Source organism: Danio rerio, chromosome 22 (genome assembly GCF_052040795.2).
Source record: "Danio rerio strain M-AB ecotype USA chromosome 22, GRCz13ab, whole genome shotgun sequence".
Taxonomy (NCBI): domain Eukaryota; kingdom Metazoa; phylum Chordata; class Actinopteri; order Cypriniformes; family Danionidae; genus Danio; species Danio rerio.
Window position 1 is genome coordinate 13,758,370 of NC_141042.1, and position 19,631 is coordinate 13,778,000.

General features: G+C 36.7%; 1 long non-coding RNA gene across 7 annotated transcripts in view; it reads right to left on the bottom strand.

Moving 5' to 3' along the window:
• LOC141380185 (uncharacterized) overlaps positions 1–19,631 on the bottom strand; it is a 68,059-nt gene that overhangs the window by 26,467 nt on the left and 21,961 nt on the right. For 4 of the 7 annotated variants that reach the window (XR_015521787.1, XR_015521789.1, XR_015521791.1 and 1 more), the window contains 4 exons: positions 16,756–16,784; positions 16,576–16,658; positions 16,401–16,481; positions 10,004–10,197 (listed from right to left, as the gene is read on the bottom strand). This is a non-coding gene — a long non-coding RNA (uncharacterized LOC141380185). Of the gene's footprint in view, positions 1–3,640; positions 3,722–10,003; positions 10,198–16,400; positions 16,487–16,575; positions 16,659–16,755; positions 16,785–19,631 lie in introns of all 7 variants that reach the window. The other 3 variants (XR_015521793.1, XR_015521792.1, XR_015521790.1) reach the window with 2 other exon arrangements.

Consider the following 19,631-nt stretch of genomic DNA (forward strand, 5'->3'; position numbering starts at 1 on the left):
CATAGTTGCAGGGCTTCAGGTAATTTGTTCCTGGCAACATTTGAGACCCATATAGCTGGAACACCTGTGCACACTGGCAAAAACATGTTCCATGACCACATTGGATTAACAAAGTTCATGGACTTCCACAGAAACAAACTGCCCATGAATACTCAAATAGAACCTACTGTGGAGATCAACTACACTACAGGTGTCAAACACAGCTTTGCACAGTTAAACTTTAACCCTAATTAAACACACCTGATTAAACTAATTGTGACCTTCTGGCTTGTTTAAAACCTGCAGGTAAAGCTGCGGTCACACTGGGCTTTTCCTCCCATAGACTTCCATTCATACGCAAGCAAATGCGTCAGACCGGAAATGCAGGGTCATGCATTGAGTTTCGCAGGTTGCTGTGGTGCAAAGTTCAAGCTTGGTGAACGATATATATAGGGGGATTCCTCAAAATGAAGATGACTATAGTATGGAACTTCGGTTATTTATGGAGACTGAAGCTGCGGTCACACTTGACTTTTCTCCCCATAGACTTCCATTCATACTCACACGAATGCGTCAGACCGGAAACTCAGGGTCATGCGTTAAGTTTCGGAGTTCACTGCGGTGCAGTGAAGCTTGGTGAACTCTGGCCTGCGAAATCGCGTCACTTGACTGTGTGAGACCAATCAAAACATGACCTCTCTGGAAAAAAAGTTCAAACATGGAGCAATCGCTCGCTTTTTTAAATGTCTAATAATCTTGTTTAATCCCGGCCCTTTTCGCAGCGCCGTACCAATCAGACAAATACTGACACAAATACTGACACACCATAAATTATCAGAGCTTACTACTCCAGTCATCTTTGTCTTGAAGAATCCCTCTTCCACCCCTACTCCTCCCCTTCTCTGATAGGGCAGCACAGCGGCCCAGTGGTCAGAACTGTTGCCTCTCAGCAAGAACGCTGCTGGTTCGGCCCTCTCCGGGCTGGTCAGCATTTCTGTGCAGAGTTTGCATGTTCTCCCCATGTTCGCGTGGGTTTTCCTCCCACCATCTTAAGACATACACCATTAGCAAATTGACTACTTCAAAATAGCATCCTCTCAGTCAAATTTATCCCAACAGTTCACAAGCAGGGGAGTTCTCGAGACCTACCTGAGCTCAAACTCTCCTCTCACCCTTTAAACGAGAGGGAGCCCCGGGCTCAAGGATATTCTGAGCTCAGAGCTCTCTCAAATACTCTTTATTACGAATCATCAGCTATGTGTGAACTCTTGAAGAAAGACATGTAGATTGGTTTGGCACAAGAATCAGAATTAAGAGATGCTGGCTTGGTGTATTCCACATTACCTTGCCTCTGCGTCACATCAGAGGGACATGTAAATACAGCTTTTTTTAAGAGTTAATAATAATAATAATAAGGGGGGGGGGGGGGGCTTCTCATCCACCACCAGTGTGCAGCATCCACCTGGATGACGCGACAGCAGCCATTTTGCGCCAGACCGCACACCATACACCAGCTGATGGTGGAGAGGAGACCGTGATGAAGCCAATTGAATATGGGGATGGTTAGGAGGCCATGAAAGGACAGAGGCCAGTGGGCAGATTTGGCCAGGATGCCGGGGTTAAACCCCTACTCTTTTCGAAGGACATCCTGGGATTTTTAACAACCACAGAGAGTCCGGACCTCGGTTTAACGTCTCATCCGAAAGATGACGCTAAATGAACAGTATAGCGTCCCCGTCACTATACTGGGGCATTAGGACCCACACAGACCGCAGGTTGGGCGCCCCCTGCTGGCCTCACTAACACCACTTCCGGCAGCAACCTAGCTTTCCCATGTGGTCTCCCATCCAGCTTCAGTGGGTGACCATGTAAGAGTTGCAGAGAGCTAGCTGCTGATTGTGTGCAAGACTAGTTCCGGTTTCCCTTTGTGTAGTAACAACACAGATACTGCCCCCTGCAAGTCTTGAAAGTTACAGTACATCCACTCATGCAGTCGTAGAACGTACTTTCTAGTTTCTGTTTGGTTTATGCTCACTCAGGTTTTTGGTACAGATGAAGCTGACAACACAGTCGGCTTTGTGTGTCCCAGGCATTACGCTCACATAAGCAGACTTTAAACATGTGAGAAAACAAGAAAACCACTTTGTGGCTCATTTTGGACAAGTGACATGTCCTGGAGGTGTGGCAAATTATTAGAAAAATTGTAGCAATTTTTTTTGAAAATGACAAAAAAAAAAAAAAAAACATACACCAATAGAAACATAAAAAGCACAACAACTCGCACAGTAATCACTTTCAAATGAAACGGCTTTGTGCAGTTAATGATCACCTTGATCAATGATCAGTTAAAAAATCTCACCTTTATGATGGGCATACTTCACCATGCACATTATGATGTGCATTTCACCATGATCTGTGAAACTCACTTATGAATCTAAAAAATAATGTATGAAGTTATCCAGTTTGGACAAGCTAAAGAGCAGCCAGATTATCTAAAATATACACTGCAAAAAATGCTTTTCTTACTTAGATTTTTTGCCTTGTTTCTAGTCCAAATATCTAAAAATTCCTAAATCAAGAAGAACTGTCTAAACAAGCAAAATTTATTATCTTGTTTTGTTTTCCTTAAAACAGGCAAAATAATCTGCCAATGGGGTAAGCAAAATAATCTTCGGTCAAAAGAAAAAACAAGATTAATTTGCTTACCCCATTGGCAGATTATTTTGCTTGTTTTAAGGAAAAACTCACTTAATATTGGCATATTATTTTTCAAAACAAGACAATATGTTTTGCTTGTCTAGAAAATGCTTCTTAATATAAGAAATTTTAGATATTTAGACAAGAAACAAGACAAAAAATCTAAGCAAGAAAAACATTTTTTGCAGTGTATTGATCCACAACAGAAACTATTTCAAAACATGTCAGTCCCTGTGAATGCTTGTAAACACCAAAAATGCTGGAGAATGCATGCAACCAGACACTCTGTGATTAGAATTTTTAATTTCCAGATATGTGTGATACTGTCAGGCACATCTGATGCTGTTCATTTTAGTGCAATATGCATTAGATCAGAGATAGCCAATCCCGCTCCTGGAGGATTACCTTCCTGCAGACTACAGTTCCAACTCTACCTCTGCACACCTGCTGGTTATTTCTGAGTAATTCTGAACACCATGATTGTGTTTGATTAGGGCTGGAGCTATACACTGAAGGATGGTAGCCCTCCAGGAGCAGAACTGGAATTGAATTAAATAAGGAGGAGACTGTGTTTGGTCCTGGCACTGCAATAGAAACCAATGGGGTGACATGTAGACATTTTTTTTTAGAGGTAGTCTTGTAGAAGGTCACCTCAACTGCAGTTTCTATGCATAGTTGAGTATCCCACAGACTTGCGCGCTACTACTTGAGTTGATGTGTTATTGTGTCTCTTGGCAAAGGTGACTGACCTTACTGAATTATGAAGAGGGACTCAATAGAAGTACAAATTACACTGCTTGGACAACCTTGAGAACACAAAGGCTTTTACTTGAAACATGACCTTCCACTGAGTGCTGAAGTGTTAGTTTGTTTCGAGACCCAGAAACCTAGAAAATCTAGTGAAGTTCAATATTTGTGTAGCGATCCCATGGGGAATGCCAAGGAGAAATGTACATGTACTCACTCAACCTCCGGCGACCTTTGAAGCACTTCTTCCTTCCGTTGAAAGTGCAGAGTAATCACACTTTTATGAAAGTTATCGGACCTGAAATGTGGAAGTGACAAGATGGTATTTTCAAAAAACGCAATATCAAAAGTTCTTTACTTACACTGTGTCTATGGGTTGAGAATAAACTTCTGGCTATAACACTTTAGTCAAACGTCCCTTGAGCTCTGAGATAGGTCGGATTTGTCTTGCTCAGCTGAAGTTGTGCTTCTTGTTTGGAAACCAAAAAGCCAATTATTTTCTTTATTTCCCTCTCGAGTCCACGTTGGACGGATACAGTTCCTCTCGCGTCCACAATGGAAGAATTAAACAAGAGTTCTCCAAGCAAACAATTTCGCTGCGGGGCCTTAAACTTTAAGCACCAGAATGGGCCATGAGTTCTGGGGCTTTGCTACGTACATTCAGCCTCTTATTGCTTGCAAAGCGATGATACAAGATCTCTATCCTTCACTTAGAATTCTAAAGAGATGTGCTTACCCCACTCAACGGCTATAAATAAACCTTCACTCGTCATAAATTAGCATCTCATCACTCTAATGAGCTCAAACTGACTAATATATTCATGAATTAATTCCTTTCACTCCCTGACCTGTCTGATCTTAATGACACAAAGCACTGGATGGGATGAATGATTTGCTGTAAATATGTTTTGTAAGCTCACATGAAAGTGACAATAGAGCTCTACTTAAAATTAATTAACTTCAAATACTATGTCTGACATTTGTAGAGTTGGACTAAGCCAATATGCTGGGCTGCCGCACGCACGCAAACCAAACAAACCTGAACACATTTGTAAAAATCACAAGCTCCAAACAGATTGCTTCACTACTATGCAACTTCCAGGAGTCCAGGTGCACTGTTTTTTTATTAGTCTGCTTGGAAAGAAAACTGTGTCACGTACACAGTTTGTTTGGTATCTGTGGCCATTAAAGTACTACTATAATGTTGCTTTGAAGTGATATATAATGAAAAATGATACAGTGTGTACTGGAATGAATAGATGAATTAGAATTACAAGTCTAGACAGAATGCCCTTGCTGATTTCACGACTGTGACCATGTTCTTATTTCTGGAAAGAGATGATACTGTTGGCTTTGGTAAAGAAAGTCTTCTTTTAAGTTAATAAATATATTGTTTGATAGAAATAAACCAAAGTCACATGACCAGATCAGTATACAAAAAAAAAATGAGTTGAAAAATTGTTAGAGCGTCACGGTAGCACAATGAGTAGCACGATCACCTCAGAGCATGAAGATCACTGGTTTGAGCCTCAACTGATTCAGATGACATTCTGTGTGGAGTTTGCATGTTCTCCCTGTGTTCGCTGGGTGCTCCGGTTTCCCCTACAAGTCCAAAGACATCTGCTATAGATGAACTGGGTAAGCTAAATTGGACGTAATGTACGAGTTTGTGTGTAAATGAGAGTGTATGGGTGTTTCCCCAATGACAGGTTGTGGCTGGAAGGGCATTGCTTCATATGCTTTGTTTTACAATTGATAAAACAATACGAACAGATTGCAAAACCTTTTATTCAGGCAATGTGACTTTCAACTTGCATCATCACGGCCTCCTTCTTCTGCTCCTATAAATAGAAAGAGCACTAAGCAAACAATTTGGAGGAAAATCAAATTTGAATTAGGGCGATTTTTTTCCTCCAATAGCACCGCATCAGCGCAACTTAAGCACAAAGTGCAAGATTTTCCCAAGACGGCATGAAATATGTATCTCTCCAATTCTTTGCTCCATACTCTTCCTCATTGCCGGGTGCCAATTGGACTTGTAATGGAATGCAAATAGGCTTTTCTCTTCCCTCCGACACAAATAATGGTTCCCTCTTAAGAAGTGGGACTGTGGACGGGAGTGCCTGGCTTTGAAAAATGGCATTGTTATCATGAAAAGTAATTTCTAGGTGAGTAAATTGCTTTCCTTGTTCCACCACTTTTCAATTAGTCAGGGCGAGCTCGTGCGGCTGAGATGCGGGCGGTAATAAAGCAGCCCTTAATTCATGGTATTGTGATATCTGACACAAAAGAGAAACTGAGCCAATTAAAGCTGTGGCAAGGGACACAGCTTATAATACATCCTAAAACCTCTGCAGTCTTTAGAGGCCATATAGTCGGCACTCTTTCTGCCGTCCTTGTAATCCCTGACTCATGATTTCTGTACGTTATGAAAAAGAGATGATCATAATTGACATCACAGGGAACATTCAGGTCTTAGTGAGATGGGTGTAATGAGTGGAAATACATTTTGTTGGCTTTTCTTTTTTCCATTTAATAGAAAATACATACAATCATGACTGACCAAAGCCAATTAATTAGATTAGGTTATTATGAGCCTCGGGGTTAATCTCATGAAAACATTCTCAGGTCGCATATCAAACTGTAATCAAAATGAACTTAAGCATATCACAACCATTAGTGCTTTTGTAACACAAACACACTGAACAGTGAATAAAGAAGGTCCCAACACAGATCCTTGGGGAACTCCTTAAATTACGCATAAAGACACTTCACATCCTCTCACAGTACACAGTGTAAAACATAAGATAGGAAAGTACAGAAAAAAAAAATACTAGAAAAGTTTGTTTAGACCCAAGGATGTATGACTGAAGAAATACTGGGATGGAGGACAGGGCAATTACACTGCTGTTGCAGTCATGTTTTTACTTTGAGTTTATCTGACAGGAAATTTGCCATTCAGTAGACATTCAAGAACTTGATTTTAGCACTCCCTCAAACTAAGTGTTGAACTATAACAACTTGAAATAACTTAAGCGAAACTGGAAATTCAACAAATAAACAATTGTGTGTGTGTGTGTGTGTGTGTGTGTGTGTGTGTATATATGCAGGAGATTGGTCTGAAATACGGGATACTCCCATGGAAAACGGGAATGTTGGCAGGTGTGCTTACCAGTTAAATAATGATCTGATCAGCTGTAGTTATACATCAGACTGTTATAGTCTTCTAAGCGTAAGGGTTTGTTATGCGGTTCTGTCGCCATCTTGTGGATAGAAAATGTCAACAGTCTACTACACTTTGGCAGGCTAATGGACTGTCATTCTTACAAATAAACTGCATAGTTGCATTTCGACATACATTCTCGACTAAAAAAAGCCTCAAAGATACATTTTGTTGTCTAACAGCAGTAATATTTGTCAAACTGTAGCGTCTCACTGCTTGTTGCTGGCTGTATGTGGGCGGAGTAATACACAAAGGTGAAGAGTGAAGAGGGCTTTGTGTGATGTTACTGGGAAAATATCGCACAGCTATCAGAGCCAATCAGTATGTATGTATGTATGTATGTATGTATGTATGTATGTGTATAATATATATATATATATATATATATATATATATATATATATATATATATATATATATATACACACACACATATATATATATATATATATATATATATACACACATATATATATACACACATATATATATATACACATATATATATATATATACACATATATATATATATATATATATATATATATATATATATATATATATATATATATATATATACACACACACATATATATATATATATATATATATATATATATATATATATATATATATATATATATATGTGTGTGTGAATTAATTGTGAATGCAGCTGTGTTAAAGAAAGATCCAACTGTAATGCCCTGTCTGCAGTTTGTGCTGAGTAATTGGCTACAGCATTGTGTGTTCAAAATAATAGTAGTGTGGAGTTTAATGAGAGAATTCATTTATTCAGCAAGGAAATCTGATGATTATTATTACAGTCATTAATGGTCCATTATTAAGGAGGAAGGTCAGCAACGTGTCACAAGTTATGAAGTGTTTTTCTTTTCAAATTGTGATGTAAAACGGGTTTAGAAGAACAATTTAAGTATTTAAAAATTATATCTGAGAAAGAAAAACGTACAAAGAAGTGGAGCAAATTATAGGTAATTCATCTGAAATGATCTCCAAATACTTTAAAATGGCAAAAGAAAGAAGAAAAATAAAAACTGTGAAGAAAATGAGCAACTACCATTAATATAGATCAAAGAATAGTCAGAATGGCAAGATTCAGCCAATCATCACCTCCAGCCAGATCAAAGATGATCTAAAATGACCTGTAACTACAGTGACAGCCTGAAGACATTTGATGGAAGCTCAGCTGTCAGCAAGAAGCCCGCGTAAAGCACCATTATAGAAAAGCAGCTTATGCAGAACTGGGTAAAATTTGCCAAGAAACATTTCGAATGTCGCAAAGAGAAACGAATGATTAGAGTAAAAATGTTATTTTGTGATCTAGTGCCTATCCACAGTGTCGGACGAATTCAAGTATCAGTTCACTCAAAGACATTCTAAAGAAGCTTCCTATACTTTGGTGTTGGGTCTATTTATTGTTTAACAGGTATCATGGATCAGTTTGGATACATAAATTTGAATTTTAAATTTATTTATGGAATTGGATAGCCCCTTGAGATGAACCCATCATAAGTCATAAGTTCATAAGTCAAACAGAGTACTTTACATCATGACAAACATAAAACTAACAAAACACAACAAACAAACAAAACTGCACATGAAACACTTCAGTCTAAAGCCTAAATAAACAAAAACATATAATCCAAAGTACAAACAATTTGATATACAAATAAATAATAAATATTTAATATGGAACAAATATTAATAACATCTGCAAGTTGTTTCCAAAAAAGAAAATAAATTAGCCCTGAAAAGCCTAAATGACTTAGGAGGTAAATGAAACAAAATAAATATTCTTTAAGAGATTATGCAGCCCTTTGCTGAAAGGAAATGGCCCATGAAAACAAAAACACAAGCAAGCAAGCAGCATCTTGGTTTCAAAGAGGATTGACGTAATGGAGTGGCCTGCTCAATCCCCTGACTTCAACTCAATTGAAAACTTGTGGAGTGACATTAAAAGCACCATTATAGGGCTAACCAGAAAAATCAATTATGAGAAAATGTATGCCCTTAAAAATGATAAAAAGTCTTGAACAACATTTAAGACCTCGTAAAAATGTGATTTAAGTGTTGTCCAAAGCGTTTGACTCAAAAAAAAAAAAACAAAAAAAAAAAAACAAAAAAAAAAAAAAGCATAAATATATTTATTTTCCTCCTATTATTAACAGCAATCAATACACACAATTGGTTCAGGCTGTGATGCATTCAGCCAAGTTCCTTTGTCCAGGTGATGTCACAAAATTTGCGGCAAACGCGGGAAGGTGATGTGAGGCATTCCACAAGTAGCAAAACCATAAAGCGAAACAGATGACAAATGGGAAAATGTAAGGCTGTGTACTCCTGGTTGGATAAAGATGAGTTTAAACAGTGGCTGAAGCCTGTCGCTGAAAACAATGGCTTCATTTATTCTTTCAAACTTTGTTTCTTTCGGACTTATCAGAGTTCTGTTGCACGATTGTGCTCCATTGATTAATTTAGCTACAACTTTTAATTTAAAACGGTTTATGAAGTTAAAGGTTTGACACTGATTACAACTTGAAGTGGCGATGAGGTCTTAAAATATTATGAGATGGTCTTTAAAAATTCTTAAAAAGGTATTTAAATTACCTTCAGAATTCCTGCATATACCCTGGCTAACGATCCACCTCGTAAAAATTGAATGTTACGGAACAACATGATGCGGCTAACTGTCAACTTCAATATAAATAGCCCAGGGAGAAAGTAAGTTTAAAAATAAGCATATTACTACTGATTTCTTTGGCTCCTGTACAAAAAAATACACAAAGAATTAATAAAATGTTATTTAAAAAATACACATCTAAAATAATAACATTTCTGAAATAGGGTTAAAAAAGCCATTAAAACCCACTTTTTTAAAAGGCACTGCTTTTTAAAAACAACTCCATAAACAGGGCTGGACTTGATTAGTTAGACTAACTTAATTGTATGGTGTAAAGCTTTGCTGTTTGACAATTGGTTTGATGGGAGGGGCTAAAAATAAGAGCAATTGATGATGTCAGCACAGAATAAGAAACGCTTCCGAGGTAAAGCTAGTTTCGATGCAAGATTACGAAGACAAATACTTCTGTCTTTAGAATAATGTGCATCATTAAGGCTGAGAAAAGTAAACTGGCCCAGTTTCAAGTTAACTTTAAAGTTCTAGCAATATCCTTTCTTTCTTCACTTCTCGCTTGAATGATTTCCTTTCTACTTTCACAGATGCACACAAGACTCAAACGGCACAGAGGAAGGAACAAAACAGAGACGGAAAGCGAACGCTAAGATCCATCCTGTGGAAGTAATCATTCTTAATGTGTGTGTTTTTGAGATGTAACTCACACAGTGTTTCGGTGTCGGTCTCTTTTGCGTCTGTTGTGGCTTCTGCAATCATCTCCGAGGAGGTGAGTAATGGCCACAGCGGGGAAAGAGGAAGGCATCAGATATTCAACACATCAAGTCCTCTCTGCCGTCTATATCTCAAGAGGATCTACCAACTTCAAGATGACATTAGCCTTGCAGAAAAAGATGTGCCCCTAAAAAGCAACACAAGAGAGACACTTTGAAGATGAAGGCACCCATCCATCTTCATCACATTAACCGAAAACTGAATAGAGATCAGATATTGCATGGTTCTGCAGCATTGCGCCTTTAATCTTTGGGTTGCTGACATGACGTTGCGTTTCCACACATGACAAAAATGAATGCAATTATATTGACATCATTTAAAATGCAGTAAATGGTTTAAAATTTATTTGTCTTCCATGGATCTCATGTTATAAAAACTGCTGTGTTGTTATATATTTTTTTGAGCCAAATCTCAAAACTGTCCTATAGTGTGACTGTTTCAAGCATAGCTCAATAAATGACAGCTCTTAAAAAGAAAATTATTAATTAATACCTACCTAATTTGGTCAACAAACTTCAATTTTATTTAATGGCAATGATTTAGTTCATCCATATATTTTCAAAAACATAGGAAATTGATTTTGTCACTCAAAACCATGTTCTCTAGTCTAGTGAGACTAGATTTTCTCATTTTAAATCGTCAATTCCACTGAAAACTTTAATTAGATGACGAACACCATTTAGGACTATGGGCTGTATTTTTATGATCTAGGCGCAAAGTCTAGAGCACATGGCTCACATGGGTATGTCCGAATCCACTTTTACTATTTTAAGGATGGAAAAATACGGTTTGCGCCGCAGTGCGTGGTCTGACAGAGTTGTATTTATTTTCCCATTGAGTTATGGGTGTGTGTTGAGTGTTATGTGCATTAAACCAATTTCATTTCCCATTCCCTTTAAGATTCAGTTGGATCACGCTATGGCCCATTTGCTATTAAGATGGCAGATATTGTAAGTGGACTGAACGCTTCACTATCGAGAAAACAATTAAATAGACCATCTGCAGCGCGAGGATAAAGAATGAGCCTCCTCCGTTTGGCCTCTTTTTACTATTACTCTTTACTTTCGTGGACAAGGAAACGTTGTATGCACTCCACTGAAGACATCCAGTAGCCTACATAATTCATTTTGTTTGTTAAGTGCAAAGATTTGTTTCAAAACCATTTTAAAATTTAGTTCTAATTTCCAGCAAAAAACCCCAAAAAACAAAAAATGTATACACTGTATCAATGTATGTGTGTGTGTGTGTGTGTGTATATATATATATATACAAATTGTGTATATATGGACAAATCAATACTTGTTTTTATTACAACAAATATAAATATGCATATAATAATAAAAATAATAATAATAATAATAACAACAACAACAACATTATACAAAAGCAAACTGTTATGAATAAACTTAAAAAGCCCCCCAAGATGAAAACATGGAGGCAGTGGTTTTTATATTTATGTAAAAAATATTTTTTTGTAATATTTTATTCCACTCTACACTGGACTTAAGAACCACTTTCAGCTGGCCAATTGCGCAGTCTATTTTAGTTCCTCAAAATTGCAACATGCCAATACGCCTTAACACACCTCCTTTCTAGACTGCAACACCCATGTGTTTACAAACCAGCGCAAATGGATTTACTACTTAAACATGGCACAAAACCCGAAAATTGTGGTTGCATTGGTCTGAAAATAGCAACAAATTGAGCCAAACATGTCTTGCGCCTTATTGCGCCGGGTGTATAATAGGGCCCTATGTGACTGAAGACCCTTGTGAAGCTCATGATGTGCACGTTTAAGCTTTTGTCCTCAAAATTTTTAGATATTTAACTTTTTTGGAACCATCAATAAAATTACTTGTCCTTTGGTATGACACACCAGTTTATGGAAAATGTACATTTTCTCAAGACATCAAATATCATAAATATAATATACATGGTAAGTCAAAAAGAATAGCACAACTTTCGGGTTGATGTCACTCAAGTGTCTGGAGGGTGTCATATTGAACATCTACAAACTTTGTTTCTACTGAAAAAAACAATTGTTTAGTACTCTTTGCATTGATTGATTACCTAAAGTTCCACATCATGTTTCTTTGAATTAATGCAGATTTTCAAAGTTGTGGTATTCTTTTTGAATCACTCTGTAATTTCTTCAAATATGCTGTTTTACAAAAAAAAGCATTTTACAACCACCTTTTCAACCACCCCTTTACATACAGTAGTAGACCACAATATCTGCTCTCAGTGAAACTTCTTCTGTCCAAAAACACACACACACAAAAAAGTGAATATTTGGTTGGAATTTGTTTGCCACCTATATGAAATTAATTGTAAAAAGTGTTCATGCAGGAAGCAGTTGCACAGCAGATAGTATTAAACCTGCCCAACAAGTTGTATTTGTTGTGATGAACTTTGGGGCCGATAACTCGCAACCCAAGCGTCCAATTACGCATTAGAGTGCAGGGCCATTTTAGATTTAATTAAAGGCAAGAAAACTAATATAACTTGTCACCGCACCTGACAGAGCACGAGGCTTGTTGCTCATTAGCAGATTGGGGCAGGAAGTCGCACCTCAACGATGTACCCTTAGCATCATCCTGACAGACCTTCACTTAACATTTTGCTGTATGTATTCATATGCTGAAAGTGGGAAGAAAGTGAGGGAGGAGAAGGACAGGGAGAGAAGAACTGGCGAGAAGAAAATAACAAACTGTGGCGATGCTATTAATACTTGCATCATTTTGAAAGTTAATGCGGTTTGACTTCAAATAAATAAACAGCAAGAATAGATAGCAACCAGACTGTAGGCCAATCTCATGTTTTTGCTCATTAAAATCAACCTCAATGCAACATACGCAGTATAAAATAAATGATGGGGGATGTGCAAGAATTGGCGTTTTCACTTACCAACATACCATTTAATGTAAACATTTTTCAAAAAAGCCTAAATGCAAAACGTTTATTTGAAATAATCAACTGAAACATTTTAATGTTCACAAACAAACTTCTTGTGAAATTTATACAAAAATATTGTCATGAAAAAAGCCATTTAGCAGCTACAATTAATCTTTATTTTATGATTTTTTTTTAATTATGAGGGTTTAAAAGGAACTAAGAAACATTGTAATTAAATTGTATTAAAATTATGTTGCTCTTTTTTGTGTGCCAGTTTTGATTTGAGGACAGTGAATTTGCTGAATAATTACAAAAAATAAAATCCTGTCACAAAAAGTGTTTTTGCAGGTTTAATCAAGGCAAATTTAAGACTTTAAAAGACCTTTTTAAGACCATTATGAATGAAATTTCAGATTTTACAGGGAAAAATGCTAAGAATTTTTTTATGACCAGTAAAATTTCTTTTACTTGCCTCATTAAAATTTAAAATTAAATTATTTCCTGGAAACATGTTTAAAATAATGTGTCAAAACAAGCAAACACTATTCATATAGAGAGATTTTTTTATTAGCATAACTTTCTTTTTCTTAAAACAAGTTTTAAAAGCTTTAATAAACCAAATTCATGCATGTACAGAGGCCGTAAACAGTGCTATGCAGGTAAACCTCAGTCCTCGGACCTTTAAAGGTGCTCTAGCGATAGACGTTAGATGTCATGATCATTAGCCTCCTTTTTAGAGACACCCATGCAAAGAATCTTTGGTTTGATCCCAGCTCAGACCAGGTAGGGTTATAACATAAATTTATGTATAAACACACAGAGAACCTTTAAACAAATGTTATTGTTAGGATGTAAGGAAGATGATTGCTAAACAGTTACTAAATTTTGACATGGACAAAGGAAAATTAAGACTGGTTTAAAAGACCTACAACAGCATATCAGGGCTCGAAATTGCGACCATTTTGTTAGCATATGCGCCCGAAATTTTATTTATGTGTCCTCAAAATATATTCGGGAGCACTTGTGCGAGTGCTAAAAATTGTTGTGTGCGACCAGTTTTTTTTTGCAAAATGTTCACCACATGCGTGGATTCGGGAGACACGCAGAATGCATCTCTAAGCTCTTTGTCTGCACTCAAAACGCGAAACGTAGCGCTCGCGAATGGTTAAAAACAGTTGTAATGTCGACTTGCTGCAGTAAAAGCAAAGTCTGTAATGCTTGCCCCGCCTTCGCGCTCTTCTTATTGGCCCACCACTGCTCTAGCACTGAACGCGAATGATTGGTTAATATCAGCTGTTAATCACTGCCTTCTTGCTTGGGATGACTACTAGCGCGAAAAACTAAAGCGCTTAAGATGAGAACGAAGATAACACTGGCAGATTTTGTTTTAGAAACCACCTATTTAAAAATAATGACACATCTTACTAGTGATCATGTGCTGAATGTTAATCCACCATCTACACTTTTCCAAGAGTGGATAAAATACTTCCGTTGGCTTTAAGTCCGCTATAAAAAGTCAGTGGGATGGAGTTTTCAGGTAACTGTTTGCCACATCTAGCATGAGAGCTTCTGCTTAATCCTTCATATAAATCGCCAGCCTGTCCGCCGTGCAAGGGGCAGCTATATGTAAAATTGAACACCACGTACACCATTGCAAGCGGGCTTACACTGAGTAAACTAATATCGCTACTCATAAAAAGACCGGTATTGCTATTAACATGTATGTATATAATAGGTACAGTATGTCAAAAGCATCAGTGCAATATCAGACAGCACTTGTGAGAACAGCAGAGTTATACTGTTAACAGATTCATTCAAGCAGTGCGTGCAGGGCAGGTGACCGCTCCGTGTATCTTTTGGTCACTCAGTTCTGTTATAAAAATGTATTTTCTTTGGATAACGGGATTTCGTTGAGACATCTTTTCCTCACGCTTGCATATATATATATATATAAATTTTTTTTGATTGTTAGTTTGATTACTGTTGATTTCAAATGCAATAAATCTGTTTGTATAAAACTTGTAGTAACGGTGCTCATAATTGGTGGGTGCGACTAAATTTTGGCTGATGCGCCTAAGTTTTTAAAGTTAGGAGCACCGGTGCTACCAAGCAAAAAGGTTAATTTCGAGCCCTGCATATTTTAGTGAATTTGAGACTTTTTAAGGGCTTTGGGTTTTGAAATTTTGAAATTTTTAAGACGGACACCCTGAAATAATATTTAATAAACGTATTTTAAGTATGACATTTTGTTGAAAGAATGAATATAACTACCTTAATCCTTACATAACTTTAATAATATTAATAAATTATCTAATAGCATAATCTTGATCTAAACATGACTTACAGTGTATTTAATTTAGAGGACAATGGCTACAGTATATATTTGAGTGTGTATATTTATATTTACAGTAGCCAACATTTAAAGTGAGTCAAAACCTTTCACCAAAGTTGACCTAAAACTACCAAGCAACACTTATTCTTGACAATTATGTGAAACATTTTCGTTTGATCCACTTCAAATGTTGACTGCTGTATTTTAATAATTTTATATATTACACACTACCTGAAGAAAAGTCCTGTCATTAACCCAATTGTAAGCGCAACAAATAATACCTTAAAAAATTGGCAGGAGGAAGATGAACATCTGATGAATTATCAGTTGAACTGCATCCCAATCATCACAAATACTGCAGAAGACCTATTGGAACCAACATGGACCCAAGATTCTCAGTTTGGTGAAGGAGAAATCATGGTTTGGAGTTACATTCAGTATGGAGGCGTGTGAGAGATCTGCAGAGTGAATGACAACATCAACAGCCTGATGCATCAAGATATTTGTGCTGCCAATTACATTACAAACAATAGGACAGTGAACAATCTTCAGCAGGATAGCGCTGCTCCTCATACTTCAGCTTCCACTTTAAAGTTCCTGAAAGCAAAGAAGGCCAAGGTGCTTCAGGATTGGCTAGCCCAATCACCAGACATTATTGAGCAAGTCTGGGTTAAGATGAAGGAGGAGGCATTGAAGATGAATCCAAAGAGTTGATAAACTCTGGGTGTTCTGTATAATTGCTTTCTTTGCCATTCCTGATGACTTTATTAATAGGGTAGTTGATCCATTGCAGAGATGTAGTAATGCAGTCCTCTAAGTTCATGGGAGTCATTTACAATATTTTTTTTTCCCCCACTGCGTTTGCTTATATCGTATGCTGTACATTATTTGTTATGTGACAAGTTTAGAAGTCAATAACTAAAAATCAAGGTATGACCATATTTTATTTTGCTAAAAGAAGTGTAATCTAGAGGCCTTTGCCTTTTATACTTTCGTCAAGTAGTGTAGATATATATTTCCCCCTTGCAGCCATAAATCCATTTTTGCTCCAATTATATAATGACGAGACTCCTCATTTCATGCTAATATGAAGTGTCACTCACCATAAGGCGGGCCAGAAGAGACATATGCCCTCTTTCCATGTTGTTTTTATCTGTAATTTAACTTCCTGTGGATAAATCCCTCTGTACTAGCCCGAGGCCACACATAAAAAAGGAGAAAAAATATGAAAAGGACACATCACTGCAGGGATTCATAGTGTCTGAGGTAAACAGAGACCTGGGGGTATCTCATAAAATGTAAACAGCGACTCTCACGGCTTTCCGGTAATCCCAAACAGTCGTCGCTATGGACCTGGCGACCTGTGAGCCAATGAGAGAGAAGCATGAAATGAGTAAGCCAATGACAGCAGCTAAAAAGTTTAACCAATAACAAAGCCGATTTCTTACAAAAACATACCTTTACATCAGATGATTCCTCTCTTGCTCCTGAAAGATAAGTGGAGAGGTTAATTTTTTTCATCACAATGGTCAGGCCTAAAATGATTTTAAACCGAGCCTTATCTCACGCTCTCATACTGTGGAAACTTCTCATGCTGATAAGAATTCATAATGAGATGAGCTAGAGAAACGTGGCAGCAACAATAGATCATGCTTCTGGGAGTTTCCCTGTTAAATTGGGTCATACCGTAGCAGTAAGTTCTGTTAACGTAATATAGTGACTTGTAGAGAACTGCGAGACTGAATTAGGGAATTATAACTTGTGTACTTGTTGAAAAAGGGTCAACAGATTGTTTTAGGCTGTTTGTGTTATAATTAAAACAGCCATTAATGCCTTGGAGAGATTCAGGAAAAAATAAATTCTTTCTCCAGTGCGCTTCTGCACAGCACCAAATGGGATCACAAAAAAAAATTTTATTCAGAAAACACTCTTTCCAAAAAAATAATTAAGAACTTAAATATAACTCATATTGACATTAAACAATACCAAATTCATCATCTTTTGCCTCAAAACTATTGTGCATATTTTAATTATACACTGTGGGGGAAAAAGGTCACAGCTTGAACTAATTATTATTTAGCGAATAGTTCCACACAAAAAAATTATAATAATAAATAAATAAATAAAAAATTGAACTCAAAGTATTAACTTCATTGTTAGTTTTTCCCATAGACTGTAAAAGAGATGGACGCAGTACACGTGACGTCACCCATAGGTTTATGAAGAACCCAAAAGAAGCTACCAGTACAAAATTAAATAAAACTAAAATAAATTCAGAAAGCATTAAATACGTAATACTTAATTAAATACTTAAATCTCTTTTTTTCTCTCTTTCTATGACTTTTACTCTTTGTTCTTATCTTTTTTTAATTGTATATTCTTGTTCCAGTCTCCTACAGAGATTACTTCCTGATTTATTATGTACATTTCTTTTCTAAATAAAAGTTTTTGAAAAAAAAAAAAAAAAGGCTACTAGTGGCCAACCATCGCCATTTTGTTCGCGCGTCATTGCATCTCATCTGATAATTGTAAGAAATAATTCCAAAAGGCAACTGATTGTGTAAAGCCACATGAAACACAACAAAAATACGATGAATATGCCGACATCAGCGACTATCTGCCAGAGTCAGCTTAGGTGAAGTGACAGCGACCAGCGAGACCTAGCTGTCACTCAAGTAGCCACGCCCTTAATTATGCAGACTTAATTTAACTTAATAAAAAAGAAGCAGATGAGATACAACAAAATTCACCCCCTCACAGTTGTCATGAAGGGTAATATTAGCAATGTGAACCAAAATCGTTCTTTGTACCAGGATGAAAACACCCTTTTTAAGTTGGCCATTCTAACAGTGGGCTCAATTGAAATTCGCTCCATATCTGGAGCCAGGACTAGCAGAATTTCGATGAATTGCGGTTTCAGTTACTTCCGTTTTGGCTTCCAGAGGGAGAGCGGGAGGTTGCCGCTTGATTTTTCCCCAATCTTGACTACAACCAAAGACTATTGAATACACAAGACATGTCACTCGTACAATTTTGACTGAGGAAAAGTGTAATGTCAATATGGCGAATAAAACCCCGCCTTCTAGAGTCAATCAGCAATCGCTAGGCCCATACGGGTTGCAGCTGGGAGGGCATCGGCTGCATAAAACATGTGCTGGATATGTTGGCGGATCATTCCGCTGTGGCGACCCCAGATTAATGAAGGGACTAAGCCGAAAAGAAAATGAATGGCAATGTTCATATGATTTACTTGCAATACAGTTTGTGATGTAATACTTTTAGTAGATATATGGTAAATCTATCATACGAGAGACCAAAAAATGTATCTAATTGGATTTGCATGGTAAACATTAAATAAAACAAAAATATATTTTATTATATATTAATATAATAATAAATATATATCTAATAAATATAGTATATTTATATATTAAGTCTTTGTTACATTACAACCAAAATAATTTAGCATAAATCCGCAGATTTTTTTTAACAATATTCTGCGCAGAAATAACAAAAAATGTTTGATTTTGTCTGGCCGTTCATTGAAATAACAATAAGTTAGATATTTAAGCTTTTTAAATTGTTGTTTTTCCAGCCTAAAGAACTTGATAGGCCCAATCCCAATTCTATTTTTGTACCCTTCCCCTTTCCCCTTACAACCAATAGTTAAGGGGAAGGGCTTCAAAATTGAACTATTTTTCACTTTTTTTTTGTTACCTTTCAACACCAGAAAATTAAATACTAGGGATGTAATGGATCACAGTTGATCTTCGATTCGTACAGATCACAACCCACAGTTTGGAACACAAGAGCCCACAGATTAATAAATTGTTTTTTACTTGTAGATTAATCCTAAATATGTAACGACTGCAGAGAGAGCACCTCGCGTCATTCAAATCACATGTATGAAAGCATTTAGCTTTCCTGTAAAATATAATAATGACAGAAGAAGTTGTATTAGGTTTTTCGGCATGTAGTGGGTTTCTTAGAAGGTGATGGTTATTAATTTGTGGGCTATTAAAGGTGTTGTGTCACTACTTGTTTGGCCTGCATTAATGCTTTCAGTGTAAGCTGCACGATTAACCATTAAAAAAAAATCTCAACACCCACAGAACATAAATTATAAATAATGATGGTTTAAATATCTTTATTATCCTTCAAACTGCTGAATTCAAATTGATGTTTTAAACACAAAAATCAAGAAAGAGATTCAGTCTTAAGTCTTTTGAGTTAGTTATCAAGTTAGAAACAGTCAAATAACAAAGAAGTACTGGGATAACAGTTGATAGTTTAAATAGAGCCACTGATGTTTTTGGTAACAATTAAAATCACCG